The sequence below is a fragment of the Delphinapterus leucas genome, chromosome 8 (genome assembly GCF_059928025.1).
Source record: "Delphinapterus leucas isolate spDelLeu-1000000601 "Yukka" chromosome 8, BTC_Dleu_Yukka2, whole genome shotgun sequence".
Classification (NCBI taxonomy): domain Eukaryota; kingdom Metazoa; phylum Chordata; class Mammalia; order Artiodactyla; family Monodontidae; genus Delphinapterus; species Delphinapterus leucas.
Genome location: NC_143136.1, coordinates 115,849,109 through 115,866,204, shown reverse-complemented (window position 1 = coordinate 115,866,204; position 17,096 = coordinate 115,849,109).

Below are 17,096 nucleotides of genomic sequence, written 5' to 3'. Positions count from 1 at the left end.
CCAGACACAAACCTCCTTGCAGGGAGACAGGAAGGGGGATGCAGGGGGCACTCAGGACATACAAGTGTGTGTTTCAGCCCCAGGAGCAGGTGCAGATGGTAGTTAAGGGCTGCTTTCCACTAAGGGTCTGGGGTTTCCTCTCCATGTAGCAGTTTTCCCTGGGGAACCTCTCTGGACTCATCCATGGTTCTTGACTTGCACTTTCAGTCTCTCAATTAGAAAGACTTTGAACTAGGGGAATAAATGTCATATAAGAAAGGCAGAGACTCAAAGATATATATTCAGCTTTTCCCTTGTCTAAATCTTGTCTAAATTGACCCTTTTAAATACTATTCCAGCGGATGTATAAAGAGTTAAACATATTCTTCCTTCCTCATTGTGATATCTCAGCCCTGCCCTACTGTAGACCAGCTGTCCCTGCCAGGATGCTGGCTGTTTACTTGCCTGCTAACCTCTTGCATGAGAAGCATAAATGCGCTGAGCAGCCCCGGATCCTCAGTGGGTCGCTGGGAAAGATGCCAGTTAGAGGGGACATGGGTGGGGGTGTTTCTACATGTGCTCCTTGCTTCCAGGCCCAATAGAATCCCTATATGCTTATATGAGACCTGCATCCTCTTCTACTGTGCAGTTTATTTTATGTCAAATATTCATCATCACAGCTATTACCAATAGACACATATGTAGTTGGCAGGGAAAGTTTAGCGTCAGGTGGATAATAACATGAATTTTCAGAAGCTGCTGAAAACAAATCTATTCTCCTTTCTTCACCACAGCATCTTACGTGAGCACTAAAATGCAGGAAAGTCCCACAGCTTCTCCTTCCAGGAAGAGTCCTGCAGCCTCACTATGCAGGCCCACCTCCGTCCAGGAACCCCTGCACGAGCAAAAATAACCAGGGTGGAGACGCCCAGGCCTGGACGGGAGGCCTCACTGTGTCCTGATGTGTGCTCTCCAGCACATCACTGCCAAGTCCAGGCTGCAGTTTAGCTTCACATCTGTAAGATGCAGGTAAACCGATACCTACATCACATGCTTGGTGTGCATATGTAGAAACAAAATAATAAAGGAGGCCTTGAGTGTTCGGATCCAGGGTAGGCCACCCCTAAATATGCCTCCAAGTGACTTAAGACAGCCCACTACAGGGACACTCTGAATTTCCTCCAAATCACCCTGAAATGAGAAATAAACCTCCCATGTGAAAGGTGCTCTCCCCCATTTAGGTGTGGAAGTGAAACGGTCCTTCACCTCATGCTCTCCACCTGCCTTTTTTCTGTAGAAACAATTTAGCCAAAGAATAAGTTTCATCTGAGAAGTGAACAAATGCAGAAAGAAGGGAAAACTGTCCAACAAGACTAAAAACTAATAGTTTAGTTATTAAGCAAATCAAGGACCTTTGGTTCCTCCTCAAGGGCTGCAGATAATATTCTTGTCCATGTCCCATGAGCCGTCTTATAGATACTGAAACTCCCACCAGGAGGAAGAAGTTAACTGCATGATGACCAGACTGTAGCCATGACATAAGCTGCCACAATTCCAAGAACTGGCCTCAAGAAATGAGAACAAACCGACCCTGGACCTGAAGATTAACTCTACTTAAATCAATCAAGATGAGGCTGATCACAACACCTCATGACCAACTGCAAGACGACTGTCACAGCTGACTCTGCCGTTTCTGCCCGTAGCCCCGCCTTCCGCCTATAAAAGCCCTTTCCCACAGATGCTCAGTGCTGGATGACCTTTGGAGAGAAGTCTGCCCCCCACCCCCGGGTGCAGGCAGCCAAAATAAAGCAAACTTTCCTTTCACCAACTTTGCCTCTTTATTGGCCTTTCAGCACCAAGCAGCCAGACCCTGCTTTCCTTTACAGAGGGACACTCTTATCACCAGGGATGGGGAATTCAGGCCTGGAAGTCTCTATGAACAAACCTTGCTCCTTCTTTAATGACTACGCAAGCCCAAACCCTGCTTAGGTTGTTCGCTATTTGAGCACCAAAAGCACACATTTCCTCCTTCTACCAATTCCTCACAAATATTGCATTTTGTCTAAAAATATAAAAGCTGCCTGCTTTGGTCACTTCTGGGTCCATTTCTATGGCACGTCCATGCACATGGTTAAATTTTTTTTCTTTTCTCCTGTTAATCTGTCTTTGTCAATTTTGTTATCAGCCCAGCCTCAGGAACTCAAGAGGGGCAGAGGAGGAGATTTCCCTCCTGACATGTCCCAGGTGTCTTCTCTTCAGCCTCACGTTGTACAACCTCTTAGGAACCTCAGTCCTCACAGCCACTGTCACTCTGTTGACATCACCTTGCCAGGTGTGTTCTTCTGGAATCTCTACTTTGCGTTTCCATCTCACCATTCGATATTTCTTCAAATCGGTATGAGATTTCAGTGTCCATTGACTGGATATACACAGTTTATTAATCATTCCCTATGAAAGGACATGTTGCTTTTTCCAAATTTCGGCAGATATCAATAAAGCTAACTGAGCATCGTGGGCAGGGTTTTCTCTGGACTAAAGTCTTACTGTCTTTCACAAACATACAAAGGAGCACTATTGCTGAAACATAGATAACAGTATGTTTAGTTTTGCAGGAAGCCCCCAAAATGTCTCCCAAGGTGCACCCCGTTCTGCATCCCCACCAGCTGTGAATGGACCCCCTGCAGCTTCACATCCTGCAGGTGTTTGAGGTTCTCAGAGTCCTGATCTGATCCACTCTTGTAAGTTTTCAGGGATATGTCCTTGTTCGGAACGGCACTTCCCTGTGACATATGTTCTCCCACAGCCTTATTTGCGAACTCTTTGTCTTTTTGGTCAGGTGTCTGTTAAGGATTTTAGCCCATTTTTTAAGACTTTTGTTTCTTTCTTATTGTTGAGTTTAAGGCTTCTTGCTACATATTAGATAACAATCACATATACTAGATATGTCTTTTGCAAATATTTTCTGCCAATCTGTAGCTTGCATTTGGGTAAATTTTAAATGTATTTTTTTTTGCTTCTCAATTATTTGTTGTTATGTTTCTATTACAATGAAAAGTGAAGTTAAACTTTCACTTCCTAAGCCATGGGAACTTCATGTGGGAACATGTCACAGTACACTCAAAGGCCTCTTTCAGATACTACAAGGATGGAATGGGTAAACAGAGGGGGGACTTCGTCAGAGATGCTCTTCTGGAAAAGTAGAAATGTACCAACGTACCCTCCTTCCTGTGTTGCTGGTGAGAACTGTGCTGCGTGTCCACAGAGACACAGATCCTTGATGAGAGAGTGAGATTTCATCAGTTAAAATGATCGTTTCCTAACAATAAATTTTACCCATGATGCATCTGAGTTTATGAATGATTATAACTTGAATGATTCAATGGATTTAGCAATGGTTGAAAACAAAATCAATACCTTGAATTATTATTATTAATTTTAATTTATGTTGCCACAGAGAAGAATTTGACAATCACAATTTCAGTAACACATTTCCATTACTTAGACTTATACTTCTTAAATTTTAGATACCTTGTTGTTTCATAACAAATATTTCATTACATCCCTCACGTTTGAAACTGGATTCCAAGCGGACCTAGAAGATGAAATGTGAGGATAGCGAATGTCTGTACATTCAGTAACATCTAAGACAACTAATTTAATATCACACGAGGGCATTGCTCATTTCCAAGTATACTTCCCGCTTCTTCTTTTCTCAATGATTCCAACAAACATACTAAATGACCTAAACCATCTGTCCTCAACGTTCCTGAAATCCACAACTCATTCTGAGCTTATACTCTCAAGATTTTATAAGGGAAAACACAGAAACCATCAGAAGGACCTGCCCACGTGGTCCCCATGAAGCCACCACCATCAGCCCTTCTCCCTCTTATCACAAAGGTCAGGCGCTCTTGCTGTGACCATCACTAGTAACCTGCAAAGAAAGATGACTGAAATCTCCCCACTTCTTTTTCCCATCACCCACTGGGCGTCTCTAATAGATATTCCCTCCAGCATTATCATATGACCTGGTTTCCAGACTGAATGGACCCCAATTATCTCCACAAAGGAAAAATAACTTTTTTCAGTTCTGGTGAACTAACACATTTTTCCTAGGGTTAAATGGACCCTAACAACACATCCCCACCCACCGAAACATAAAGACACCTGTTATATATCCTTCTATGTTAACATGAATTTGGATGGATCTCCTCTAATCTACCAGCTCATGAAGGACAGGTCAGATGCTGGGGCATCTGTTCAAATGCAGGCCCTTCTTCCACCTGGTGAATAATGGGCCCACCTGGTTCTAGGTTTTAGATGCCATCCCTTCCATTATCCTATCCCATGGCGTATCAGCTCAATTTTCAGTTCCTGACAACAGGGTGCAGACTTGTCCTTTGATTCTTGCCCATATTACTTTGTTCGGCTCTCCTATTATCGACATTCAAGCAGGCAGATCCTTTAGTATTGAATTTACTCTGCAAATATTATTGGACAAGCTAGAAGAAGTATCGTACTCTCTTCATGAAAGAGTATGGAGTAAATATCTTCTCACAGACGGCAGGCTCGACATCAGTCAGTGTACAGGTGAAATCACTGGGCTGAGGGAGAGCTGACCTGCCCCAGACCCACAGTAGTGACCTCTCAGGGCAGGAGTGGAGCCAGCGCTACATGTACAGGGTGTCAGTCAGTGATGGGGACTCACGTTGGTCTTTCTGGTTCCCAGGAGAAGTAACATCACTGATGACACTCATGTCAACATCCAGCACCCCTGGCAACCCCACTATAAATTTCAGACATACCATTACCATCGTGATCCCCAGTTTACATCCTTGCAGACTGAAATGCAGGTGGTGAGGCCACATCCTCAGTGCCCACAGTGAGATGGGATGGAGCTGTGCTCTGCTCTCCAGCACCATTTACTTATATGACCTCAGGCACAGTCCCAGGACTCAGTGACTCAGGGACTCAGGAAAGCTCTCACGTGGACTTTTCAAGGGAACCTGCTTCCTGAGGTGAGGACTTTCCTCTGACCATGACACCCACATACTCTGCAAGCCATTCACTTTGAAGGTTTACTTCCAAGAATCATGCATGTTCTCTCACCCAGTGCAGTGGGAACTGTGTTCCCTGAGCTCCAATGTCACTGGCTGTGACAGGGAGAGTAAAAATGAACACTTCTAGAAGTAGTGAGTCTGTGCACTGTGACCAGGTCACCCGCCCAGCATGTTGGAGTCCTGAGGAGCTTCAGGAGCTGTCTGTTCTTAGACCTTGCTAGCCCTGGGGATTCCTCAACGTCCACCTGCAAGGAAGGAGCCCTGAAGCTCGCACTGTTCCTGCAGACACTCAGTTGTGCACAGGAAACAGGCAGGTCAGGCTTCAGGCCATGTCAGCAGTGCTAAGATCCATGACCATCTCAGCAAGAATGATTACCTTGTCCACAAAATACACGGTGTGTTTAGTTGTTATGAATAAATCCACCTCCAGAGTAACTCTTGATAACATTTAAACTGTTTCAGGTGAAGAAATGTTCACCCAAGTTAAGGGACACACGAAGTCCCTTGTGAATTATGATAAACATTAAATTTTACCTCACTCTGTCTGAATTCAATGTGATTATTACATGTATGGTTTGTCTCAAATACTTGCACATCCAGGAAATAAACATGAGGTAATGCAGAAAGGAAAAAACAAGAGCCTGTGTCTGACATCTTGGAGGACCCTGAATGTGTGATGGGTATTTATGTGAAATATATACATCCATGGAATTAAAGTCTACTGCCCAAATCTGCCGTTAATCCTTGAGCACAGCTGATTTCCTCACTAGCCCTTCAGCATCATTTCATTCCTGGACACTGAGTCCCCCAGGCATAGGGAGGGGATGCCAGGTGGCGGCTGAGTTCTCTGAGGAAACAGTCAGCAGCGTCCTCAGGTGGAGTCCCAGAGACTGGGACCTCCCTTCACTACTTTCTGCTTTTTATAAAAAGGTCCCTCCCTTATGCAAATATCCCCTTAGACCACAAGGTAAAAACAAAGTACCTGTTCACTTAAATTCGGGTTTCTCCTCATGCTTGAAGAGAATTTCTGGGCTTCAGGAATCTCATCTGCAAGAAGATGAATCCACTGTGGTTCTTCCTCTTCCTGGTGTCAGCTCCCAGAGGTGAGTTTCTCAGGGATTCAGACGTGAACACCTGGGGAAGCTGCATCTGAGCCCATGAGTCACCGTGGTTCTCTCTGTCCACAGGTGCCCTGTCCCAGGTGCAGCTGCAGGAGTCGGGACCCAGTCTGGTGAAGCCCTCACAGACCCCCCTCCCTCACCTGCACTTTCTCTGGATTCTCATTAACCAGCTATGCTACAGTAGCCTGGGTCCGACAGCCTCCAGGAAAGGGGCTGGAGTGGGTTGGGGGGATAGATAGTGATGGAAGCGCATATTATAACCCAACTCTTAAGTCCCGGCTCCGCATCACCACGGACACCTCCAAGAGCCAAGTCTACTTATCGCTGAGCAGCCTGACAACTGAGGACACAGCCGTGTATTACTGTGCAAGAGACACAGTGAGGGGAAGTCAGTGTGAGCCCAGACACAAACCTCCCTGCACGGAGGCCCGTTACCACCAGGGGTCGCACAGGACCCAACAAGTACAGGGCTGCGACCTGCAGCAGGTGCATATATGGGCTGGGAGGGAATTCTTGTTAGATCCTGTGCTTTCCTCTTCCTGCCCAGGACCTCTACCAGAGACTCTGTACTGTATCCTAATGTTTCATTGCTGTGGATTATGAAGTATCTAAAAATTTTTGTGTGCATATACATATTTGCTTTTTATTTTTATTATAGCTGTGTATATATATATTCATATGCACAGACCCATATAATACTCAAGAATTAAGGTTGTTTATCATTTCTTTATCTTTTTCTCAAAGGAGCTCAAAAAAACCCTGCAGCTCACCATAATTTTCAATTTCAGCCTGAAGTTTGTGAAACGTGTAAATATCCTGACAATGCACATGAGATTTTTAAACAGTATTAATTGTTGTTTTGTTTTTGTAGATGTGGAAGGAAGAGACACACCATCCTGCTTTCAGGCAACCTGTACAGGCATTCTGAATTCTGCAGCGGGCAGTGTTATAGACTCTAACGCCAGAGCGCTCCAATACTGCACATGCAATTATCCTCATTATTCACAGATTCCAAATCTGCCAATTCACCTACTTCTAGCTTTTATGAGCACCCTAAAATAAATACTGTCATTTTGTGGTCATTCACAGACATTAAAAATGTGGCCGGTTGTTTGAATCAGGCAGCACACATGTGCGCACTAACACACACACACACACATACATACACACACACACACATTTTCCCAGCTGAGGTCAGTCAAGGTGATGCTCTCTTTAATTGTTTCAACTCCCGTCCTGTAATTGAGCACTTTCTGGGGTCAAATTAGTGCCATGCTTTTCACATTTCCGTGATTCTTGGCGATTGTTTAAAGTAGTCCCAGGCATAGGGCTGAGGAACAGTCTAGTGTCCCTACGCACAAGTGGCTGTGAGTGGACTTAGGGAAAATATACATGAGACATCAGCTTCATTCAGGCATGAGTTATATGGCCATGGGTGCTGAAAATGATACTCATGTTTCCAATATAAAGTTCATCGGAAACCTGAAGACAAAACTCGTTGCTGCACATGGGATGCAGCCTTGGAAACTTCACTTAATTCCAAATACAGCCTGGCAAGTGTGGGCTTATGGCCAAGAAGAGGGTGGGGTGGAGTGGACTGGAAATTATTAACAGAAGAAATACAGGCTAAGGGGATTCTGGTTACATAGACTCAAAAGGATTCTTGCTAAATGGAGACCAGGGTGATCAGATACCGTGTGGGTGATAGGAGGTTTGATGGCTTTGATCAACTACTGCGGGTGATCAGAGTTCAAGGGTAGGGGATTCTCATTATTCTCACTTAGCAGGGCTCTTCACAAAAACTGGTCATGCACATATAAACACAGAAGCCCACAGGTCAAGACTAGTTGAGAAGAGAATTACAAGGATCCTGTTGGCAAAGGGGTGGTCAGGGGTCTTTGTCACACTTAAGAAGAGGAATAATGAACAGACAAGTAAACCAGGGATGCACACAGAAACACAGAGAAAAGACCATCTGAGGACTCAGTGAGAAGACGTCCATCTGCAAGCAAAGGAGAAAGGTCTGAGAAGGACCCAAACCTGCTAACACCGTGACCTTAGACTTCTTGCCTCCAGGCCTGAGAGGAATCCATTGCTCTTGTTTAATCCACCAGTCTGTTATTCTGTAATGGCCACACTAGCCAACGAGTACACCTATAATATAGACGCAGATAGACATATATGGAAATGTAAGTATCGTATTGGAAAAGGAACATCACCCATTCTTCAGAGGTGACATGAAGCTGTGTCCACTCTGGATCTCAGCCAGCACCCTCCGCCAGAGCCCTAGAGAAGGACCAGCCATGACCATCCTTATATGGAAACATGCTTCCCACCTGCACATCACGCCCAGGCTCTAGGGGAAATCACAGCACCTGTGCTAGTCAGAATCAGGGTTCTCATCTTCACTGACATAACTCTCTGATAGTCAAAGCACTGATCAAAATGAACATGAAAATCTTCTGGTCATTCCTCCTCTTGCGGGCATCCCTCAGCTGTGAGCATCTCCTGGGTTTGAGGAAGGTGGAGTTACAGGGTGACATCAGTGAACTGGGTGTTTCCTTGTTTCCCCTTTGCCAGGTGTCGTGTCCCAGGTGCTGGTGCAGGAATCGGGCCCAGGACTATTGAAGACCCTCTCCCTTACCCGCTCAGTCTCTGGATTATCCATCACAAACAGTGCTGGCTGCTGGGACTGGATCCCTCAGCCCCCAGGGAAAGGGCTGAGGTGACTGGGGTGCTTTGGTTCTGGGAGTAGCACAGCATACAAGATGTCTCTCCAGAAATGTCTCTCCACCTCCAGAGACACCTCACAAATTCAGTTTTCCCTGCAGCTCAGCTCCGTGATGACCTAGGACACAGCCCTGTGTTACTGTCCCAGTTGGTTCAGTGAGAAGTCAGGGTGAGTCCAGACACGACCCTCCCTGCAGGGGCCTCCCCAACCACCAGGGGGCGCTCAGGGTCATCAGGAAACAAGAGGACCCATTTCAGGGCAGGTGCAGAGGTTGGTACGGAGGGATTCTCTCTCAGAAGCTGTGGTTTCTCCACTGGATCATTGCCACCCCGGAAGCCTCATCCACAATGATTCCAGGGAACTTTCTTGTTTCTAAACTTGAGACGTTTTTCATGGATTCAGGCTTCTCTGTCTTTCCCCATCTATCTTTGGAAGAGCCGCACAGATATATTTCTTCTTGAGACCTTTATTTGAAGATTAGGTTAATACTTTCTGTTATTAGTTGTCAAGTTTTTAATCGTTTAATGACATTAGTAATTTTTACTGTTGAACTTTAAATCTGCTTTCCACCATCAGATGGATTTATCCTACCATCCCCATTAGATATATTTATTCAATCTCTTTATATAAGTATGAATCAAGATATTTGTTTCATACATTGTGTTAAGGTTATATACTAAGGCATTTTCTTTGCTTCTGTAATTCTGACCACTTGTCAGCCACGGGGAGCTCTTTCAGATTATCTCCTGTATCCTCTTTATGGGCCCCCATCCATTTCTGTGAACTTCCTTACTTTCTGGTGCTACAAGAGTCTGCAGGATAATCATGTGTATTCTCTTCTCTGGCCCTAGAATTAGCCATGCCTCAGCTGAGTTGCGGATCCTTTTCTGGAGAATAGTAACAGGAATCAGAAGACTGGGTATTAGGATACTAATGTTGGTGTCCTGTCTACTGGGAGCATTGGCTCTAGACCCTATAAGCTAAAAGACCTTGGAAATATATCTGTGTGCACTACCCCACATATACACACACACGTCTGCAACTAGCTCTGTATCTCACCTTCTGACCTGTGTTAAGGTAAATGTGAGACAATTCTTACATCTCCAATCCTAGTGCAACAACACATGGTTAAATCCAGAGTTTCCTCCTTGCTTCTCTGTTACTTTCCATCCAACAGTAAGAAACCTCTCTCCACAGATTCCATCCAGCTACTAATTGTTCAATTCCACATGCACAGTAGTAACTGAATGCTTGGCCTGACTCCTGATGGAAATACCGTTATCCACCAGGCTCTAGTGCTTACGTGCAGTGGCTTAGAACTTAGTCTTCAGACTCCACTCATTTCCAAAGTCAAAACCTACTTTCCCTCCTTCTCCAGCCATGTTAATTCATAGATTCACTATATTAAGTATCATCTATACAGTGTGCATCGTCCATCCTTCAGTCTCTGAACTTCTAAATGAAATTTATATTTATACTAAAAAGGTTCTCCTATTACTGTATATATTTTGACATATTCGTAGTGCAATGGTTCCACCACTGCAATTTCATAGAGAAGAATTTCACTATCCTTAAATATTGTCCATGTTTATCTTATGAAAATCCTTCTCCCAAATTCCTGATAAATGCTCATCTGACTGGTTCATATATAGACTTGCCTTTTCCCAAAGGTGAAATAGATGAAACTGAACGTTTTCAGACCGATTTTTTAATTAGCAATATGCATTTAGGATTCCCTCATGTCGTTTCATGGTATAATAGTTTAATATTTAGATTGCTGAATACAATTTCACAGCATGGATACATCGCTCACTGTTTATCTGCTAATTTATGGAAGAACGTATTTGTGGCTTCCATTTTTTCTCTATTGTAAATGAAGAGACCACAATAATTCATGGGCAGTCAATGATGGAGCTCTAAGTATCAAGTCACTTATGTAAATATTACGAGCATGACCTCTGGGATCTTACATTAAGCTCTGTCTAGGTGTGTAAGTGACTGCTCGGCCCACAGGGCCTGCACCCACTCACCCTGCTTACTCATGGGCAGCACTCCCGCCTCCCACCATCAGTCAGTGTTGGTCACAGAGAATGTGGTCATGACCAGGACCTGCAAACTCCACCCAAATGAATGAGGTTCCCCAGGGAGCTCTGTGTGGACGTGAAAACCACCCCCAAGTCGTATGTATTGTTTATGACTACAGAACTTTGACTCCAATTTGCATGCTGTTCTTCTGATCCTGGTGAGTTCAGCTGGACCCGAGCTGTTGGGTGGACTCCCTTTTGTTCTCTGTGACTTAGAAGCCTAGCCTGAAGGCAGCCAGGCTGTTTTCTTGGCCGTTTTTCTCCTGGCTCACTGCCTAACCTTTAATGCCTTACCACTCTTATGGTAAGAAAACAAAACGAAAATGAAAACAAAACACAAAAGTCAAATCCAACCAGGAAAAGATAGCTTATGAGAGAGATAACCTTGAGATCTCAGAAAGATCCAGTGTAGCCAGGCCAACCTGCTACTCATTGCTACTCACCACTACCCCCTCCCCGCCCCCCCCCCCCGCCTTCTGATTACCTCTTGACCTTTGATTGGAGGCTGTTTTCATTGATTTCTTATGGTGAGGATGCTGGAGAAGAGATGCTTCTCTCACTCAGAAGGAGATCCTGGGCCCATATTTTCACTTCAGCTGCTCAAATGACAGGTTTAAATAAGGATAAAGAATCCAAAAGAGGAATTCAGGTGGGTACATTATACAGAGACAAGATTATTTTTATATCCTCTTCACTCTTCATGCTTCAGAAGTCGACCCATTAGCACTTTGGCTCAGTGTTCTCCTGCTCCTTGTCCCAAACCTGCCCCCATCTTAGGAGGGAGTGGGTGCGAGGGTGGGAAAACCCAGCTTCTTCGATAGGTACTGTAACACAAAGCCAGTGAATTGCAGGCAAAAACCACTTCATCATAATTTGCAGGAAGCTCTGTCCTGGTGTTTTTTTTTTTTTTGGTACGCGGGCCTCTCACTGCTGTGGCCTCTCCCGCTGCGGAGCACAGGCTCCAGACGCGCAGGCTCAGCGGCCATGGCTTACGGGCCCAGCCGCTCCGCGGCATGTGGGATCTTCCCGGACTGGGGCACGAACCCGCGTCCCCTGCATCGGCAGGCGGACTCTCAACCACTGCGCCACCAGGGAAGCCCTACCTTTGACTTTTAAATGAACACTGAAATCAGCCTCTCTGGGGTATCTCGCTATTTTCTTCTTTCAGGTGCTATGGGACACCTTCAATCCTTTTTAGAGAAGGAGGACTGGAGCAGTGCCCTGTGCCCTTCCGGCAGGAGAGAAGCTCATACACTTTATCGTTTCTCTCTCCCATCTTTTGTCTGAGGGAATCCCAGAAATAGCTATGATGGTAAAATATGTGAACGGCTTACTATTTATATCTGGTCTTCAGGTGCCATAATAATCATAATACATATAATTAAATATGTCCAACTAAGTTGGTGGTAAGTCTTATCTCATTTCAATGTTACTGTTCGTATTTGAAAATCCAGGATAGTTTCATCTGGAACCGGCTGTTCTGTCATTCATCAGAACTGGCTTTCTGGAGAACTGTGTTGTGCCTCCGTGATCATGCTGTGCACCCCATGCTGGAAGCTTCACTCCCCTCCCAGTGGGAGCGCAGCTTCTCATTTCCTCAGCCTTCTGTTCATGATTTATGGATCAGATGGAGGATGATGTTGGCTCCATCTGGAAAGTGGGTCAGGCAGTCTTTGAGGAGACACATTGGAGGTCTTGAAATAGTGCTCTGGATACAGACTCCATAAGTAGAGAGACTGATATGGAAGAGAAGAAAGGGCTGGACTCTCCGGAAGTGAAATCAGATTTCTCCTAGAGTGGACTTCGTCAAAGACAGAGGCTCAGCACAGTTGAAGGCAGGCATTAAAAACCCTTTCTGATCTCAGATACCTCCCTCAGAGCCCTGTCTGAGCACCGAAACTGGCCACAAGTAGACTGTTGGCCATTGGGCTAAGTCAGTCAGAAAAGCTGACTGTGTTACCGAGGAGGAGTAATATCTTGGCACCTACTGGAACAGTTACACCATTTCTTTGCCAGACTTGTCAGTCCAATGAATTGTAAAGGGTGAGGGGTACCCTATCCCATGCTCATACCTCCCCCCAACCCAAGGAGGTCAGCCATCTCCCTGAATCCTGTGTTCATAATTTCCTTGTTTTTATTTTCATCTGTGTGAGGATAACACAGTTCATTCATCTGTTCTCCTGTGGACAGGCATTCAGGATTTCCAGGTTTGTGCTGTTTAAACAGTGATGTTATTAACATTCTTGTATATATTATAGGGTATACATGGGACAGAGTTTCTTAGGTGTATATATCAAGAGTGGAAGTGCTAGGCCATAGAGTAGGTGAATGTTTGGCATTACTAGATAATCCAAAATTATTTTCTAAAACGATCATACTAATTTACATTTCTACCAGCAGGGCATAAGAGATTTTGTGAATCCACATCTCCTCCATCCTTCCCACAACCAGTGCCAACAACTTGGCATTATTGGACTTTTTAATTTTTGCCAATCATATAGATACAACTCATATGTCTCGTGTTTTGATTTGCATTTCCACGCTCACTAATGAGGTTGAACATTTGCTTTATGTGTTTACTGGCCATATGTGTTTCTTCTGTTTTGAAATTTCTGTTCATGTCTTGTGCTCATTTTTCAGTTGGGATATAAGTACTTTAAACTGATACATAGGAACAGTGATTTTTCTAAGGAATAGAATTAAGTTTTATTCTAAAATTAGGATTCTACTCCCAAATGAAGTTGGCACACATTATTTTATATATTAATATTATTCTTACTCTAGGAAAACCTTAATCGCATCTGAAATTCAGAGGGTATGAATGGGCAGCCACATTCATGACCTTTGGAATATTACAATCCTGAATTCAACAATTTTCAACCATCTCAACCATTATCATCCTGCTTTCCCCATCCACTTCTAGTCTAAACCACCCTTGTCTCTCACTTTGACTAATGCAACAGCTTCCTAACTGGTCTCTCTTCTTCTATTCTTGCCCTCCTCAGTCAGTCTCTATAGCAGCCCCCATGATTTTGTTACTCCTGTCAAAACCCTCCCATGACTTTCAATTGCCCTTGTAATAAAACCAAAACTCACTGCCACAGTGCAAAAAGCTCTATGTGATTTGATTGTTGCCTTCTCTCTCCATCCACCTTTCCTTGACCTCTATCCACACAGAAATTTTTGCTGTTCCTGGGACAGACCAGGCTTGATACTCTCTCAGGGGTTTTATGATCATTATCTTCTGCTGGGAAAGTTGTTCTCCTGAGTCTTCCCATGTATCGGTCTTTCACACCGTTCACTCTCCTACTCAATGCCACTTAACCAGAGGTGCTTTCCCTGACCTCCAATCTTGATATATCTTCTTATCCCACTTTATTTTTCCTCACAGGACATATTACATCTGAATGTAAGTGCCACAGTGGCAGAAACTTGACTTGTTTCCTGCAGCATCACTTTTATATAGAATGGTGTCTGGCACATAGTGGACCCCCCAATAGGTATTTGTTAAATAAAATAAAATAATAAATAATGTAGATGAGAATGCTACCCAAAACTTCTTCGGTTGTTCACCTAGATGTTCACAGATAGCATTAAATCAGCATAGGTAAACCATTATCATACAGAATCGTTTCTAAGAACTAAGATGATTCTAGCTAGAATCAGGCTGATTCTAGAAAATCAAGTCAATCTTGGAGAATACCTAGAGTTGGTAGTTCTTTTTTTTTTTTTAACAAACTTTATTAGGTACATTTTACATATCGCCAGTTTCTAGTGTAAAACTCAAATGATTTTAAATAACTTTACTGAAAATAACTTTACTGAGTGGTACAGCTACCATCATCAGTTTTAGAACATTTTCATCCCCCTCAGTAAGATTCCCTTGTGCCCATTTATAGGTGATTCTTTTTTTTTTTTTTCCTACAGTTGATTCTCATTCCCATTTCCAGCCCCAAGCAACCACTAGTCCACCTGTTGTCTCCATACATTTACCTTTTCTGGACATCGCATCTCAATACAACGTGTGGTCTCTGGGTCCGGCTTCTCTCACTTAGCATAACGTTTCTGAGCTTTATCCGTGACACAGCATGTGCGGGCAATTTGTTCATTGCTATGGCTGACTAGGATTCTGCCATACGGCTGTACCACACTGTGTCTATCCATTCCCCAGTTGATGGGCCTTGTCCGTGGTTTCTGGACTCCGGCTACTGTGAGTAAAGCTGCCGTGAACATTCATGTGTGTGTCTTTGTGTGGACATGCTGCTTTCATTTCTCTTGGGCAAATGCCCAGGAGTAGAGATGTTGGGTCACACGATAGTTTATGTTCAGCTCTTTTGAGAAACTGCTAATCTGTTTTCCAAAGTGACTGTGCCACTTTACACTCCCACCAGAAGTATATGAAGGCTCCTGTTTTTCCACATCCTCACCAACATTTGTTATCATCTGTCTTGTTTATTATAGCCCTTCTAGTGGGTACGTAATGGTATCTTGTGGTTTTGATGTTCATTTCCCTAAAGGCTAATGATGTTGAGTATCTTTTCATGCGCTTATTAGCCAATCGTATATCTCCTTTGGAGAAATGTCTATTCAAAGTGTTGGCAGTTCTTAAAGGTCTTAAAGGAGAGGAAGCGTATTTGTGGAAGTTTTCTCAATACACAGAATTAACTTCTACAAAGGCAGACATAGGATGGGAGTGTGCAAATTACTTATAAAGGAAGAGTGTAAACAGCATAGCTTTGTTAGAATGGAGTATCTCCAAAATGTAGTGGAGGACTAGTGGGATGGGCAAAAAAAGTTAGTAAATGGCCTTGAATGCCAGGTTGAGTAATGCAGTGTGAGAGGAGTGGTAGCACAAAGAGATTGGATTTTGATGCCTAAAAGAAGTACTTGGGTTAAATATGCCTGCACTAGTTTTCTTGTTTGTAGGGACATAACAGGATATATTCCTCAGTCTATTATAGGACTGTAGGAGAAGAATAGATTCCAATGACCATTTGGTTCATTTGTCTATCCAGGCAGAATTAAATATAGCTCATTTCTGATACATGGATATAGTTTCTACTGGAGATCACAAATTATTCTTCAAGGAAAGATATTCTCTTCTGCTCTTGGCTAATGCATTTCAATTAAAAACAACCCTGACATTCAGAAAAGCCTTCTTATTGCTTTCTTCTTTCTTTCTTTTACTTTTTTTTATAAATTTATTTATTTATTTGGCTGTGTTGGGTCTTCGTGGCTGCACGCAGGCTTTCTCTAGTTGCGGTGAGCGGGGGCTACTCTTTGTTGCGGTGTGCAGGCTTCTCATCGTGGTGGCTTGTCTTGTTGTGGAGCATGGGCTCTAGGTGCGCGAGCTTCGGTAGTTATGGCTCGTGGGCTCAGTAGTTGTGGCTCACAGGCTCTAGAGTGCAGACTCAGTAGTTGTGGCGCACGGGCTTAGTTGCTCTGCGGCATGTGGGATCTTCCCGGACCAGGGGTCAAACCTGTGTCCCCTGCATTGGCAGGTGGATTCTTAACCGTGGTGCCACCAGGGACGTCCCTCTTACTTCTTTCTTCACTTTTAGTTACATTTTAATTTTTTACTCTAAAATATCTGATTTGAGATATAAAAACGAACAATTGAGATAGCTACTTTTCATCACATTCGGTCTTCATGATACTGCAGATTCTTGAAAACTGTTTCTCTTTTTAGCCTTTGTTCCCTAGTCTGCTTTTTCTATGCTCATGAAGAACCCATCCCTCCGCACACACTGTGATAAATGATCGCCATATAGACTGGAAGCCAGCCCCATCACCCAAGAACATTCACTGACACAGTGAACAAAAGGAACTGAAAGCTTCCTGTGCCAAAACTTCTCTAAAATTCTCCTGTGTTTGAATAGGGAGTTGTTGGTAAAGACCAGGCAAAATTTTCCCTGAAACTATTGATTCCCAAGGGTAAATCAAAAGGACAAGTGGAAATGATTTATATATGCCACAGGACTCAGGCTTCTGCCTCAGACCTACTTAAATGCTAGTACCGAAAGCAATCAAAAGAAGACACTTCTAAGTAAACGTCAATAACTGTCTCACAGGTATGGACGTTCTCTCTTCCCTTTCCCTGGGGACAACCCAGACTTACAGC